Here is a 206-nt window from a genome sequence, read left to right on the forward strand (position 1 = left end):
AGATACAAAGAGTTGCAGTAGCTACTTCAGTTTAAGAAATGAATTTATCTTTAACTTTGTTTTAAAATGTTTGTAGTCCATTGCATAATGTAACATGAAAGATAGGCCTGTTTTGCGCCTGGAGGAACAGGATTACTCTTGTTTATTGCAGTTGCATTTTCATTCAAATTGCATGAGTTGGCCTGTAAAGGATTCTTTGTACATAT

At 33.5% G+C, this 206-nt stretch overlaps 1 protein-coding gene across 1 annotated transcript in view; it reads left to right on the top strand.

Annotated features, from left to right (window-relative positions):
• LOC119589215 (mucin-12-like) overlaps positions 1-206 on the top strand; it is a gene marked incomplete in the record, with an annotated part of 23427 nt that overhangs the window by 5844 nt on the left and 17377 nt on the right.

This window comes from Penaeus monodon, chromosome 25 (assembly GCF_015228065.2).
Source record: "Penaeus monodon isolate SGIC_2016 chromosome 25, NSTDA_Pmon_1, whole genome shotgun sequence".
Classification (NCBI taxonomy): domain Eukaryota; kingdom Metazoa; phylum Arthropoda; class Malacostraca; order Decapoda; family Penaeidae; genus Penaeus; species Penaeus monodon.